The sequence below is a fragment of the Lissotriton vulgaris genome, chromosome 12 (assembly GCF_964263255.1).
Source record: "Lissotriton vulgaris chromosome 12, aLisVul1.2, whole genome shotgun sequence".
Classification (NCBI taxonomy): Eukaryota; Metazoa; Chordata; class Amphibia; order Caudata; family Salamandridae; genus Lissotriton; species Lissotriton vulgaris.
In genome coordinates this window covers 761,607,461-761,622,446 of record NC_141700.1, presented here as the reverse complement: position 1 = coordinate 761,622,446, position 14,986 = coordinate 761,607,461, and the positions used below count along the sequence as shown (strand labels likewise).

Here is a 14,986-nt window from a genome sequence, read left to right as displayed (position 1 = left end):
GGATAATTCCCTCCTGCTACATCCATGAGTCAAAAAGGTTATGGGTTCCAGATTTTCTTTTAAAAAGTGCTAATATCCTTCCAGCTGATACTGGACTCCTGCGAACTGGTCTTTATGCCCATATTTATGTCAAGATTGGACTACTGTAATGGCCTATACCTTGGTTTGCCTAAGAAATTGCCACACGTGACAGGTTATGATTTGGCCTGTGGGCAATGTTCTAGGGTTGCCCAGAAGGGCCCGGTCCAGAGTTCACACACACTGGCTCTCGGTCAAGAGTCGAGTCGTGTTTTAGGCTCTTTGCATCACTCATTGGGTGTTTCATCAGACAGGGAGGGGGTAACTCCGAATCAAAATCTCCGGATACCAGCCTAACTAACAGTGGATTCAGCTTTCACTACCCTGTTAAATGTCCCACTCCAGAAGCGTTGGGGTCACTCTTTAAGAGTCGTCGCAGTGAAGCCCTGGAATCACCCCCTCTTCACCTGAGATACAACTCCAAAACTCCTCAGTTTTAGGAAGTTGCTCAGAACGTGCATATTCTATTATGCTGCTAGTTTGCATTACATGGTCTAATGCTGCTCATGTGCATTGCATGCACAAATGCTGATTGCCTGCATTTCATGCACAAATGCTGCTTGCCTGCATAGCATGCACAAATGCTGTTTGCCTGCATTACATGCACAAATGCTGCTAGTTTGCATTACATGATCTAATGCTGCTCACTTGCATTAAATGCACAAATGCTGCTTGCCTGCATTGCATGCACAAATGCTGCTTGCTTGCTTGCATTGCATGCACAAATGCTACTAGTTTGCATTACATGGGCTAATACTGCTCACTTGCATTGCATGCACAAATGCTACTTGCCTGCATTGCATGCACAAATGCTGCTTGCTTGCATTGCATGCACAAATGCTACTAGTTTGCATTACATGGGCTAATACTGCTCACTTGCATTGCATGCACAAATGCTACTTGCCTGCATTGCATGCACAAATGCTGCTTGCTTGCATTGCATGCACAAATGCTACTAGTTTGCATTACATGATCTAATGCTGCTCACTTGCATTGCATGCACAAATGCTGCTTGCCTGCATTGCATGCACACCTGCAGCTTGCCTGCATTGCATGCACAAATACTGCTCGTTTGCATTACATGGTCTAATGCTGCTCACTTGCATTGCATGCACAAATGCTGCTTGCCTGCATTGCATGCACACCTGCAACTTGCCTGCATTGCATGCACAAATGCTACTAGTTTGCATTACATGGTCTAATGCTGCTCACTTGCATTGCATGTACAAATGCTGCTCACTTGCATTGCATGTACAAATGCTGCTTGCCTGAATTGCATGCACAAATGCTGCTTGCCTGCATTGCATGCACAAATGCTGCTTGGATTGCATGCACAAATGCTGCTCGCTTGCATTGCATGCACAAATGCTTTTTATCATTTAAAGGCAGCCTTATATTTGCTTGTTTTCGCTGGGGAGAATTGTAGAATTCATACAGGAGATGAAGAATTGAATGTGGCAAACAGCATGAGGACCGAGTGCACTTTTTAGTTATAAAATAGCACCATATGCAGTCGAACAGGGCCACTACCTGAAAGGTGGAACGATACATCAAAGTGCCTGTAGGACGAGGTGTTACTGTTCAACTCCTATGCCTGGAGACAAAAGCACTCCATATGTATATTTTAAAGAAATATTAACAAAACATATTCAAACTAGACCTAAGAACGTGTATCTAGTTTTATCTTACTATGTGGCCATGACCAGCGAGCGGGGGTTGAATTGTATCAACCAGCTCTGACACAGAAAGGGCTGACCCTGCAGGTGGCATTCTCTGTCCTCGGGGCAGTCTGACCATTGCCATTGCCGCTCCAGAAATACAGATCTGCCAAGTGCCAACTTAGTCCCCAGACTAAGTCTGTAGCTCGCCGGAGCAGAGGTGCCCTCAGAGCCCAGACTCAGTCTCTAGCTCGCCCCAGCAGAGGCGCCGTCAGACCCCAGACTCAGTCTCTAGCTCGCCTCAGCAGAGTTGCCCTCAGAGCCCAGACTGAGACTCTAGCTCACCCCAGCAGAGGCACCCTCAGACCCCAGACTGAGACTCTAGCTCACCCCAGCAGAGGCGCCCTCAGACCCCAGGTTAGTCTCTAGCTCGCCTCAGCAGAGGCGCCCTCAGACCCCAGGCTTAGGCTCTAGCTCACCCCAGCAGAGGCGCGCTTAGACCCCAGGGTTAGTCTCTAGCTCGCCTCAGCAGAGGCACGCTTAGACCCCAGGGTTAGTCTCTAGCTCACCCCAGCAGAGGCACCCTCAGACCCCAGGCTTAGTCTCTAGCTCGCCCCAGCGTAGGCAACCTCAGACCCCGGGCTTAGTCTCTAGCTCGCCCAAGCAGAGGTGCCCTCAGACCCCAGGCTTAGGCTCTAGCTCGCCTCAGCGGAGGCGCCGTCAGACCCCAGGCTTAGGCTCTAGCTCGCCTCAGCGGAGGCGCCGTCAGACCCCAGACTCAGTCTCTAGCTTGCCTCAGCAGAGGCGCCCTCAGACCCCAGGGTTAGTCTCTAACTCGCCTCAGCAGAGGTGCCCTCAGACCCCAGGCTTAGGCTCTAGCTCACCCCAGCAGAGGCGCGCTTAGACCCCAGGGTTAGTCTCTAGCTCGCCTCAGCAGAGGCGCCCTCAGACCCCAGGCTTAGGCTCTAGCTCGCCTCAGCGGAGGCGCCGTCAGACCCCAGACTCAGTCTCTAGCTGGCCCCAGCGGAGGCGCCCTCAAACTCCAGGCTTAGTCTCTAGCTCGCCCAAGCAGAGGTGCCCTCAGGCCCCAGGCTTAGTCCCAAGCTTGCCCCAGCAGAGGTGCCCTTAGACTCCAGGCTTAGTCTCTACCTCACCCCAGCAGAGGCGCCCTCAGGCCCCAGGCTTAGTCTCCAGCTCGCCTCAGCGGAGGCGCCGTCAGACCCCAGACTCAGTCTCTAGCTCGCCCCAGCGGAGGTGCCCTCAGGCCCCAGGCTTAGTCTCTAGCTCGCCCCAGCAGAAGCGCCCTCAGACACCAGGCTTTGTCTCTAGCTCGCCGGAGCAGAGGCACCCTCAGACCCCAGACTGAGACTCTTGCTCACCCCAGCAGAGGCGCACTTAGACCCCAGGGTTAGTCTCTAGCTCGCCTCAGCAGAGGCGCCCTCAGACCCCAGGCTTAGGCTCTAGCTCACCCCAGCAGAGGCGCGCTTAGACCCCAGGGTTAGTCTCTAGCTCGCCTCAGCAGAGGCGCCCTCAGACCCCAGTCTTAGGCTCTAGCTCACCTCAGCTGAGGCGCCCTCAGACCCCAGGCTTAGGCTCTAGCTCACCCCAGCAGAGGCGCGCTTAGACCCCAGGGTTAGTCTCTAGCTCACCCCAGCAGAGGCGCGCTTAGACCCCAGGGTTAGTCTCTAGCTCACCCCAGCAGAGGCGCGCTTAGACCCCAGGGTTAGTCTCTAGCTCGCCTCAGCAGAGGCACCCTCAGACCCCAGGCTTAGTCTCTAGCTCGCCTCAGCGGAGGCGCCGTCAGACCCCAGACTCAGTCTCTAGCTGGCCCCAGCGGAGGTGCCCTCTGGCCCCAGGCTTAGTCTCTAGCTCGCCTCAGCGGAGGCGCCGTCAGACCCCAGACTCAGTCTCTAGCTCCCCCTAGCAGAGGCGCCCTCAGACCCCAGGATAAGTCTCTAGCTCGCCCCAGCAGAGGCACCCTCAGACCCCAGGCTTAATCTCTAGCTCACCCCAGCAGAGGCGCCCTCAGACCCCAGGCTTAGTCTCTAGCTCACCCCAGCAGAGGCGCCCTCAGGCCCCAGGCTTAGTCTCTAGCTCGCCCCAGCAGAGGCGCCCTCAGACCCCAGGCTTAGTCTCCAGCTCGCCTCAGCGGGGGCGCCGTCAGACCCCAGACTCAGTCTCTAGCTCGCCCCAGTGGAAGTGCCCTCAGGCCCCAGGCTTAGTCTCTAGCTCGCCCCAGCAGAGGCGCCCTGAGACACCAGGCTTAGTCTCTAGCTCGCCGGAGCAGAGGCACCCTCAGACCCCAGACTGAGACTCGGCTCAACCCAGCAGAGGCGCCTTCAGACCCCAGGCTTAGTCTCTAGCTCACCCCAGCAGAGGTGCCCTCAGACCTCAGGTTAGTCTCTAGCTCACCCCAGCAGAGGCGCGCTTAGACCCCAGGGTTAGTCTCTAACTCGCCTCAGCAGAGGCGCCCTCAGACCCCAGGCTTAGGTTCTAGCTCACCCCAGCAGAGGCGTGCTTAGACCCCAGGGTTAGTCTCTAGCTCACCCCAGCAGAGGCGCGCTTAGACCCCAAGGTTAGTCTCTAGCTCGCCTCAGCAGAGGCACCCTCAGACCCCAGGCTTAGTCTCTAGCTCGCCCCAGCGGAGGCAACCTCAGACCCCAGGCTTAGTCTCTAGCTCGCCCCAGCGGAGGTGCCCTCAGACCCCAGGCTTAGTCTCTAGCTCGTCCAAGCAGAGGTGCCCTCAGACCCCAGGCTTAGTTTCTAGCTCGCCCCAGCAGAGGCGCCCTCAGACCCCAGACTGAGTCTCTAGCTCCCCCTAGCAGAGGCGCACTCAGCCCCTAGGCTTAGTCTCTAGCTCGCCGGAGCAGAGGCGCCCTAAGACCCCAGACTGAGTCTCTAGCTCCCCCTAGCAGAGGCGCCCTCAGACCCCAGGCTTAGTCTCTAGCTCGCCCCAGCAGAGGCGCCCTCAGACCCCAGGCTTAGTCTCTAGCTCACCCCAGCAGAGGCGCCCTCACACCCCAGGCTTAGTCTCTAGCTCGCCACAGCGGAGGTGCCCTCAGGCCCCAGGCTTAGTCCCTAGCTCGCCCCAGCAGAGGCACTCTCAGACCCCAGGCTAAGTCTCTACCTCGCCCAAGCGAGGCGCCCTCAGGCCCCAGGCTTAGTCCCTAGCTCGCCCCAGTGGAGGTGCCCTCAGACCCCAGGCTTCGTCTCCAGCTCGCCCCAGCGGAGGCGCCCTCAGACCCCAGGCTTAGTCTCTAGCTCACCCCAGCAGAGGCGCGCTTAGACTCCAGGGTTAGTCTCTAGCTCGCCTCAGCAGAGGCACCCTCAGACCACAGGCTTAATCTCTAGCTCGCCCCAGCAGAGGCGCCCTCAGACCCTTCCTTGCACAGTGGCCCATGACACATTGACGACACCACTGCCTGCTAGAGGTGTCGCTCGCCCCAACAGAGGCGCGCTTAGACCCCAGGGTTAGTCTCTAGCTCGCCTCAGCAGAGGAGCCCTCAGACCCCAGGGTTAGTCTCTAACTCGCCTCAGCAGAGGCGCCCTCAGACCCCAGGCTTAGTCTCCAGCTCGCCTCAGCGGAGGCGCCGTCAGACCCCAGACTCAGTCTCTAGCTCGCCCCAGCAGAGGCGCGCTTAGACCCCAGGGTTAGTCTCTAGCTCACCCCAGCAGAGGCGCGCTTAGACCCCAGGGTTAGTCTCTAGCTCACCCCAGCAGAGGCGCACTTAGACTCCAGGGTTAGTCTCTAGCTCGCTTCAGCAGAGGCGCGCTTAGACCCCAGGGTTAGTCTCTAGCTCCCCCTAGCAGAGGCGCCCTCAGACCCCAGGCTTAATCTCTAGCTCACCCCAGCAGAGGCGCCCTCAGGCCCCAGGCTTAGTCTCTAGCTCGCCCCAGCAGAGGCGCCCTCAGACCCCAGGCTTAGTCTCTAGCTCACCCCAGCAGAGGCGCCCTCAGGCCCCAGGCTTAGTCACTAGCTCGCCCCAGCAGAGGCGCCCTCAGACCCCAGGCTTAGTCTCCAGCTCGCCTCAGCGGAGGCGCCGTCAGACCCCAGACTCAGTCTCTAGCTCGCCCCAGCGGAGGTGCCCTCAGGCCCCAGGCTTAGCCTCTAGCTCGCCCCAGCAGAGGCGCCCTGAGACACCAGGCTTAGTCTCTAGCTCGCCGGAGCAGAGGCACCCTCAGACCCCAGACTGAGACTCTTGCTCACCCCAGCAGAGGCGCCCTCAGACCCCAGGCTTAGTCTCTAGCTCACCCCAGCAGAGGCGCCCTCAGACCCCAGGTTAGTCTCTAGCTCACCCCAGCAGAGGCGCGCTTAGACCCCCGGGTTAGTCTCTAACTCGCCTCAGCAGAGGCGCCCTCAGACCCCAGGCTTAGGCTCTAGCTCACCTCAGTAGAGGCGCGCTTAGACCCCAGGGTTAGTCTCTAGCTCACCCCAGCAGAGGCGCGCTTAGACCCCAAGGTTAGTCTCTGGCTCGCCTCAGCAGAGGCACCCTCAGACCCCAGGCTTAGTCTCTAGCTCGCCCCAGCGGAGGCAACCTCAGACCCCAGGCTTAGTCTCTAGCTCGCCCCAGCGGAGGTGCCCTCAGACCCCAGGCTTAGTCTCCAGCTCGTCCAAGCAGAGGTGCCCTCAGACCCCAGGCTTAGTTTCTAGCTCGCCCCAGCAGAGGCGCCTCAGACCCCAGACTGAGTCTCTAGCTCCCCCTTGCAGAGGCGCCCTCAGCCCCTAGGCTTAGTCTCTAGCTCGCCGGAGCAGAGGCGCCCTAAGACCCCAGACTGAGTCTCTAGCTCCCCCTAGCAGAGGCGCCCTCAGACCCCAGGCTTAGTCTCTAGCTCGCCCCAGCAGAGGCGCCCTCAGACCCCAGGCTTAGTCTCTAGCTCACCCCAGCAGAGGCGCCCTCACACCCCAGGCTTAGTCTCTAGCTCGCCCCAGCGGAGGTGCCCTCAGGCCCCAGGCTTATTCCCTAGCTCGCCCCAGCAGAGGCACTCTCAGACTCCAGGCTAAGTCTCTACCTCGCCCAAGCGGAGGCGCCCTCAGGCCCCAGGCTTAGTCCCTAGCTCGCCCCAGTGGAGGCGCCCTCAGACCCCAGGCTTAGTCTCTAGCTCGCCCCAGCAGAGGCGCCCTCAGACCCCAGGCTTAGTCTCTAGCTCACCCCAGCAGAGGCACCCTCAGGCCCCAGGCATAGTCTCTAGCTCACCCCAGCAGAGGTGCGCTTAGACTCCAGGGTTAGTCTCTAGCTCGCCTCAGCAGAGGCACCCTCAGACCACAGGCTTAATCTCTAGCTCGCCCCAGCAGAGGCGCCCTCAGACCCTTCCTTGCACAGTGGCCCATGACACATTGACGACACCACTGCCTGCTAGAGGTGTCGCTCGCCCCAGCAGAGACGCGCTTAGACCCCAGGGTTAGTCTCTAGCTTGCCTCAGCAGTGGCGCCCTCAGACCCCAGGGTTAGTCTCTAACTCGCCTCAGCAGAGGCGCCCTCAGACCCCAGGCTTAAGCTCTAGCTCACCCCAGCAGAGGCGCGCTTAGTCCCCAGGGTTAGTCTCTAGCTCACCCCAGCAGAGGCGCACTTAGACTCCAGGGTTAGTCTCTAGCTCGCTTCAGCAGAGGCGCCCTCAGACCCTTTCCTTGCACAGTGGCCCATGACACATTGACGACACCACTGCCTGCTAGAGGTGTCGCTCGCCCCAGCAGAGGCGCGCTTAGACCCCAGGGTTAGTCTCTAGCTCGCCTCAGCAGAGGCGCCCTCAGACCCCAGGGTTAGTCTCTAACTCGCCTCAGCAGGGGCGCCCTCAGACCCCAGGCTTAGGCTCTAGCTCACCCCAGCAGAGGCGCGCTTAGACCCCAGGGTTAGTCTCTAGCTCACCTCAGCAGAGGCGCACTTAGACTCCAGGGTTAGTCTCTAGCTCGATTCAGCAGAGGCACCCTCAGACCCTTTCCTTGCACAGTGGCCCATGACACATTGACAACACCACTGCCTGCTAGAGGTGTCGCTCGCCCCAGCAGAGGCGTGCTTAGACCCCAGGGTTAGTCTCTAGCTCGCCTCAGCAGAGGCGCCCTCAGACCCCAGGGTTAGTCTCTAATTTGCCTCAGCAGAGGCGCCCTCAGACCCCAGGCTTAGGCTCTAGCTCACCCCAGCAGAGGCGCGCTTAGACCCCAGGGTTAGTCTCTAGCTCACCTCAGCAGAGGCGCACTTAGACTCCAGGGTTAGTCTCTAGCTCGCTTAAGCAGAGGCACCCTCAGACCCTTTCCTTGCACAGTGGCCCATGACACATTGACAACACCACTGCCTGCTAGAGGTGTCGCTCGCCCCAGCAGAGGCGCGCTTAGACCCCAGGGTTAGTCTCTAGCTCGCCTCAGCAGAGGCGCCCTCAGACCCCAGGGTTAGTCTCTAACTCGCCTCAGCAGAGGCGCCCTCAGACCCCAAGCTTAGGCTCTAGCTCACCCCAGCAGAGGCGCGCTTAGACCCCAGGGTTAGTCTCTAGCTCACCCCAGCAGAGGCGCACTTAGACTCCAGGGTTAGTCTCTAGCTCGCTTCAGCAGAGGCGCCCTCAGACCCTTCCTTGCACAGTGGCCCATGACACATTGACGGCACCACTGCCTGCTAGAGGTGTCGCTCGCCCCAGCAGAGGCGCGCTTAGACCCCAGGGTTAGTCTCTAGCTCGCCTCAGCAGAGGCGCCCTCAGACCCCAGGGTTAGCCTCTAACTCGCCTTAGCAGAGGCGCCCTCAGACCCCAGGCTTAGGCTCTAGCTCACCCCAGCAGAGGCGCCCTCAGACCCCAGGCTTAGTCTCCAGCTCGCCTCAGCGGAGGCGCCGTCAGACCCCAGACTCAGTCTCTAGCTCACCCCAGCAGAGGCGCACTTAGACTCCAGGGTTAGTCTCTAGCTCGTTTCAGCAGAGGCGCGCTTAGACCCCGGGGTTAGTCTCTAGCTTGCCTCAGCAGAGGCGCCCTCAGACCCCAGGGTTAGTCTCTAACTCGCCTCAGCAGAGGCGCCCTCAGACCCCAGGCTTAGGCTCTAGCTCACCCCAGCAGAGGCGCGCTTAGACCCCAGGGTTAGTCTCTAGCTCTCCTCAGCAGAGGCGCCCTCAGACCCCAGGGTTAGTCTCTAACTCGCCTCAGCAGAGGCGCCCTCAGACCCCAGGCTTAGGCTCTAGCTCACCCCAGCAGAGACGCGCTTAGACCCCAGGGTTAGTCTCTAGCTTGCCTCAGCAGAGGCGCCCTCAGACCCAGGGTTAGTCTCTAACTCGCCTCAGCAGAGGCGCCCTCAGACCCCAGGCTTAGGCTCTAGCTCACCCCAGCAGAGGCGCGCTTAGACTCCAGGCTTAGTCTCTAGCTCACCGGAGCAGAGGCACCCTCAGACTGAGACTCTAGCTCACCCCAGCAGAGGTGCCCTCAGACCCTTCCTTGCACAGTGGCCCATGACACATTGACGACACCACTGCCTGCTAGAGGTGTCGCTCGCCCCAGCAGAGGCGCCCTCAGACCCCAGGTTAGTCTCTAGCTCACCCCAGCAGAGGCGCGCTTAGACCCCAGGGTTAGTCTCTAGCTCTCCTCAGCAGAGGCGCCCTCAGACCCCAGGGTTAGTCTCTAACTCGCCTCAGCAGAGGCGCCCTCAGACCCCAGGCTTAGGCTCTAGCTCACCCCAGCAGAGACGCGCTTAGACCCCAGGGTTAGTCTCTAGCTTGCCTCAGCAGAGGCGCCGTCAGACCCCAGGGTTAGTCTCTAGCTCGCCTCAGCAGAGGCGCCCTCAGACCCCAGGCTTAGTCTCTCGCTCACCCCAGCAGAGACGCACTTAGACTCCAGGCTTAGTCTCTAGCTCACCGGAGCAGAGGCACCCTCAGACCCCAGACTGAGACTCTAGCTCACCCCAGCAGAGGTGCCCTCAGACCCTTCCTTGCACAGTGGCCCATGACACATTGACGACACCACTGCCTGCTAGAGGTGTCGCTCGCCCCAGCAGAGGCGCCCTCAGACCCCAGGGTTAGTCTCTAACTCGCCTCAGCAGAGGCGCCCTCAGACCCCAGGCTTAGTCTCTCGCTCACCCCAGCAGAGACGCACTTAGACTCCAGGCTTAGTCTCTAGCTCACCGGAGCAGAGGCACCCTCAGACCCCAGACCGAGACTCTAGCTCACCCCAGCAGAGGTGCCCTCAGACCCTTCCTTGCACAGTGGCCCATGACACATTGACGACACCACTGCCTGCTAGAGGTGTCGCTCGCCCCAGCAGAGGCGCCCTCAGACCCCAGGTTAGTCTCTAGCTCACCCCAGCAGAGGCGCGCTTAGACCCCAGGGTTAGTCTCTAAATCGCCCCAGCGGAGGTGCCCTCAGACCCCAGGCTTAGTCTCTAGCTCGCCCCAGTGGAGGCGTGCTTAGACCCCAGACTGAGTCTCTAGCTCCCCCTAGCAGAGGCGCCCTCAGACACCAGGCTTAGTCTCTAGCTCGCCGGAGCAGAGGCGCCCTCAGACCCCAGACTGAGACTCTAGCTCACCCCAGCAGAGGCGCCCTCAGACCCCAAGCTTAGTCTCTAGCTCACCCCAGCATAGGCGCCCTCAGACCCTTCCTTGCACAGTGGCCCATGACACATTGACGACACCACTACCTGCTAGAGGTGTCGCTCGCCCCAGCAGAGGCGCGCTTAGACCCCAGGGTTAGTCTCTAGCTCGCCTCAGCAGAGGCGCCCTCAGACCCCAGGCTTAGGCTCTAGCTCACCCCAGCAGAGGCGCCCTCAGACCCCAGGTTAGTCTCTAGCTCACCCCAGCAGAGGCGCGCTTAGACCCCAGGGTTAGTCTCTAAATCGTCCCAGCGGAGGCGCCCACAGACCCCAGGCTTAGTCTCTAGCTCGCCCCAGTGGAGGCACCCTCAGACACCAGGCTTAGTCTCTAGCTCGCCGGAGCAGAGGCGCCCTCAGACCCCAGACTGAGACTCTAGCTCACTCCAGCAGAGGCGCCCTCAGACCCCAGGCTTAGTCTCTAGCTCACCCCAGCATAGGCGCCCTCAGACCCTTCCTTGCACAGTGGCCCATGACACATTGACGACACCACTACGTGCGCTGGGGATGCTCAGACGTGGGTCCCAGGCACTCCACACCACTTGGAGTCAAGCTAGCCGGGCTGATGAGAGGTGTTACCTCGAAACCGGTCCGGTCCTCGGATGCTTGATTCCGGTCTGGGAAGGACATGGCTTTTGTAGTTCGGACTGGACTGTTCCCATGGGGCAACAGGGTCAGAGCTGATTTGCATATCGCCATTGTCTAACCCAGGGTGGTGTGGAGTGCAAAAAAACGATGGAATTGGGCCCAGATCTTTTGACTGGGGGAGTGTGTGACATTGATCCACATTCAGTCCATCATTTGTTGTTTTTGCGCTCGCCCCAGCAAAGGCACCCTGAGACCCCAGTACGGAGTGATGACAGGTTTCCTGGGCTCCCACTCTCACAATGAAGGTGACGGCTGCCCAGGAAGGGCGCATGTCACTGCCCTCCACCCCCAGCCATATGGTGCCCAGGCTGCTCTCCTCACAGCGTGCCCCGGGGAAGCTAAGATAAATGACACTCGAGCAAACAGCAGGAACATATAACATGGATCAGCGCCCTCCCCCTGCGCAGGAATGTGCGGCCCCATCAGACACATTTGTTGCAAGTGTCTGGTGGAGACATCTCTTCAGTGCTATCGGAGAAGCCGAGATACTCACTGCAGTCGGCTTAGAGGTGATAATGGTGAGATGGGGGGGAAGGTGGGTGAAGACGGCCCTTCCCTGGCCCTCTGCTGCGGACAGACAGAGTGGGGGCCTTGTCAGGGGGGCAGGGGCAGCCTGGAAGCAGGGGCGTGGCTTCCAATGGTGCAGCAGGTGCAGTGGCACCGGGGCCCAGAGGCCTGAGAGCACCTCTGAACCCTGATTGTCACTGTATTTCACAGTTCAGACAGCAGCCAGGGGGGCACTTCCTTCCTTGCACAGTGGCCCATGCCACCCTGACTACACCACAGCCTGGCAGAGGTGGGATTCGATGCCAACCTTACTACAAGCGTGTCTTCTTCTACAGCGCCTCGTCCACCCTATGCCTTCTCCGAGCTCCGAGAAAATATTATGAAATTAAAAATCTGGGTACTGCATCTCATCCGTACGGTAAAAAGGCTCGAGGAGTGGGCAGTGCAATGGTGTGTCCTTCTGGGATTATAGCTTAATTGGCAGCTGTGAAAACAAGAAGCCTTGTTTGTTTTTCTTGGTCACCCTTTTTGAAGAAATTGTGTGATCTTGGACACAGAGCCCGTGCCATCTTTTGCCAAAATAGCAGCGTATGATAAGTGATAACATAATACTACACCCAGAGGTACCTATGGAGACCACGATGCCCCAGCTGAGATACCCCTTAGGAGTCAGTAGAGATAGGCACACACTGCTGCTTCTACTGGTGGCCCTGGCCCCGCCCACAGAGCTCGCGCAGACCGTTCACTAGTCCCAGGGAACAGGGCCACCCACCATCAAGGCAGCCAAGTGAGTGTAATGAAAGTGAGCGCTAACTTTACCTCTCTTTTGAACGTTTACAGACAAGGAATGCAGGTTGTAAACACATTCGCGATTAATTTAAGCTACGTAAAGTCCCCTTCGCTCTTGCCAAAACATTCACAGCAGCGGCGCTTTAAATGGGCTGGGGCTGTCCGGTACTGAGTACCGGCATGCTTTCATTGAAAGGGAGAGTACCAGCACTTTTCATCAGGGGTGTAATATGTTAAATGGGAGAGTACCAGCACTTCTCAGTAAGGCTGTAATATTTTTAAAGGGGGAGTGCCAGCACTTCTCAGCGGGTGTGTAATACTTTAAATGGGAGAGTACAGCAATTCTCAGTAAGACTGTAATACTTTGAATGGGAAAGTAGTGGCACTTCTCAGCGGGGGTGTAATACTTTGAACGGGAGAGTAGCGGCACTTCTCAGCAGGGGTGTAATACTTTGAACGGGAGAGTAGTGGCACTTCTCAGCTGGGGTGTAATACTTTTAATGGGAGAGTAGTGACACTTTTCAGCTGGTGTGTAATACTTTTAATGGGAGAGTAGTGACACTTCTCAGCTGGGGTGTAATACTTTTAATGGGAGATTAGTGACACTTCTCAGCAGGGGTGTAATACTTTTAATGGGAGAGTAGTGACACTTCTCAGCTGGGGTGTAATATAAATTTAATGGGAGATTAGTGACACTTCTCAGCTGGGGTATAATACTTTTAATGGGAGATTAATGACACTTTCAGCTGAAGTGTAATACTTTGAACAGGAGAGTAGTGGCACTTCTCAGCTAGGGTGTAATACTTTTAATGGGAGAGTAGTGACACTTTTCAGCTGGGGTGTAATACTTTTAATGGGAGAGTAGTGACACTTCTCAGCTGGGGTGTAATACTTTTAATGGGAGATTAATGACACTTTCAGCTGAAGTGTAATACTTTGAACGGGAGAGTAGTGGCACTTCTCAGCTAGGGTGTAATACTTTTAATAGGAGAGTAGTGACACTTTTCAGCTGGGGTGTAATACTTTTAATGGGAGAGTAGTGACACTTCTCAGCTGGGGTGTAATACTTTTAATGGGAGATTAATGACACTTTCAGCTGAAGTGTAATACTTTGAACGGGAGAGTAGTGGCACTTCTCAGCTAGGGTGTAATACTTTTAATGGGAGAGTAGTGACACTTTTCAGCTAGGGTGTAATACTTTGAACGGGAGAGTAGTGGCACTTCTCAGCTGGGGTGTAATACTTTGAACGGGAGAGTAGTGGCACTTCTCAGCTGGGGTGTAATACTTTGAACGGGAGAGTAGTGGCACTTCTCAGCTGGGGTGTAATACTTTGAACGGGAGAGTACCGGCACTTCTCACTACCAAGCCGCCCTTCCATATTTCCACTTCACGCGCCGCATGGCAGGCGCTGCTCAGTCCTTGAAGCAAACATTGATCTGTGGACAAGCATTGAACGTTGCACCAGAACGGATTCGTTAAATGTATTGATTTTGGCTCAGGTCGTACACACGTGAGTATTCCTGAGTTCGAATGCATACCCGGATGTCAGTGCTTACTCCAGTACTGGTCTGCACTGCACAGTTATCGACTCACTCACATGTATCGATCTGCACAGAAGTATCTATGCAAGCACAAGTTGTGTCTATGCAGAGTATTTGTGCACGAGTACCGGAACGGTGCATACAGAAATGATGAGGTGCTCTGCAGACACGCCTTCAGCATCATTCATTCATTGGCGCCTGTCTGCGCAAGTACCGAGTCATACAAAAGAATCTGTGAGCGCACAAGTATTGGATTTATTTATGACTTTCTTTCTTTTTTACTTTTTTATTTTTTTACTGTCATGATTTTAATTAATCGAACAGTTAATACATTCAATACAATTCAATATTGTGCATGGAAAGTGTTCCTTTCATCACAAGAATGAATGCCTAGGTAAGGATTGATTCGTTGACAAGAAACTACCACAAGTATCCGAGGTGTGTGGTTGTACCAGACCTGTGTGTGGTTGTAGACCTGTGTCTGTTTGTGCCAGACCTGTGTGTAGTTGTAGACCTGTGTGTGGTTGTTGACCTGTGTGTTGTAGACCTGTATGTGGTTTTAGACCTGTATGCGGTTGTTGCAGACCAGTGTGTGGTTGTAGACCGGTGTGTTGTTGTAGTAGACCTGTGTGTGGCTGTAGACCTGTCTGTGTTTATAGCAGACCTGTGCGTGGTTGTAGTAGACCTGCCTGTGGTTATAGACCTGTGTGTGGTTGTTGACCTGTGGGTTGTATACCAGTATGTGGTTTTAGACCAGTATGCGGTTGTTGGAGACCTGTGTGTGGTTGTTGACCTGTGTGTGGTTGTTGACCTGTGTGTGGTTGTTGACCTGTGTGTGGTTGTTGACCTGTGTGTTGTAGACAAGTATGTGGTTTTAGACCTGCATGCGGTTGTTGTAGACCAGTGTGTGGTTGTAGACCGGTGTGTTGTTGTAGTAGACCTGTGTGTGGCTGTAGACCTGTCTGTGTTTGTAGCAGACCTGTGCGTGGTTGTAGTAGACCTGTCTGTGGTTATAGACCTGTGTGTTGTTGTAGACCTGTGTGTGGTTGTTGACCTGTGGGTTGTATACCAGTATGTGGTTTTAGACCAGTATGCGGTTGTTGCAGACCTGTGTGTGGTTGTTGACCTGTGTGTGGTTGTTGACCTGTGTGTTGTAGACAAGTATGTGGTTTTAGACCTGTATGCGTTTGTTGCAGACCTGTGTGTGGTTGTAGACCT

At 56.6% G+C, this 14,986-nt stretch overlaps 1 protein-coding gene across 1 annotated transcript in view; it reads right to left on the bottom strand.

Moving 5' to 3' along the window:
- TMEM88 (transmembrane protein 88) overlaps window positions 1-14,986 on the bottom strand; it is a 119,989-nt gene that overhangs the window by 103,610 nt on the left and 1,393 nt on the right. The gene's annotated exons all lie outside the window — the stretch shown is intronic.